Genomic DNA, 1,144 nt, shown 5'->3' with positions numbered 1-1,144 from the left:
ATGCAAAGGAATTTTTGTGCTTATTGCTTTCCACTAATTATTTACTTGGCTTCAGGGGTTACCGAAGGCAAGATATAAAAAAAATGACTAAATAGAGAGAAGTTAATATCATATCTAGACAGTTCATCTGTTTCATGGCTTGTATATACCCAAACATTCTCAAATGAGAATAATTTGCTTTGTACTTGCATTAAATAAATATTTATTCCTTACGGGTACAGCAACCAAAACAATGGTTACATTCTGTGGTGCACTGCTTATGTTATTGAAAACATGAAATTCCATTAATGTAAGAATGGCTGAGTGGTCACCTTGGCCACTGTTTGATTTTTAATTTCATGCATCTTTTGCAATCTTTCCCATACAAACATGATACTTCACAACTTTTCCTAAGGAAGAAATCCCTGTTGGTTAGTAGTTTTAGAGGTATATTCTTTTATACATGCAGTGGCTAAACAGTCATATCGACTGCTAGTCTGTGATAGGGCAGTTATGACACATGGCCTCTTGCTAAGTACGTGAGTTTTATTCACTTGTTCTTGAGGTGTGATGTATACATGTCAAAATATTCTTTCAGATGAAGAACTTCTAGCATTGTTGACTGCTTATATAACAAGCAAGGTCTTCTGTTAAAAAGAAAAGTACTATAAGGATCAAAGTATTAATCAAGTAAAAGTGCATTGCTGCAAATGCTTACTTTTCTACATAGTCCCTTGATTATTCATGTAAAGATTTTTTTTTTTTGGTCTTCTTATGAAGTTCAGACAAAAGGTAAATTGTTTATTAATTTTTTTTTTTTCTATATTTAAATTGAGTGTTGTACTTGGATCTTTACTACTTTCCCTTTTTAAATTGGAATACAAAATTTATGAATGAATTCTGGAATATGTTTTATTAGGTATTTTTAAAAAATCTTTTAAAATAAAAAATTATTTCATTCCACTCCCAAAATACTTGTTCTTTAAGAAAAAAAAAAACCCATTTTTTCCATTCTAAATGCATCTTTAGATTTCTTACTAAAATAAAATTTGTAAAAAATTGGGATTTTAACTTTTCTTATCCATGCCTTGCATTATTAATTTTTGAAACTGGTGTATTTCTTGTAAAATAATATTTGGTTTAAGCTTAATTCTGCATACCGCAG

This window comes from Penaeus monodon, chromosome 32 (assembly GCF_015228065.2).
Source record: "Penaeus monodon isolate SGIC_2016 chromosome 32, NSTDA_Pmon_1, whole genome shotgun sequence".
NCBI classification, from domain to species: Eukaryota; Metazoa; Arthropoda; class Malacostraca; order Decapoda; family Penaeidae; genus Penaeus; species Penaeus monodon.
This window is presented reverse-complemented; position numbering follows the sequence as displayed.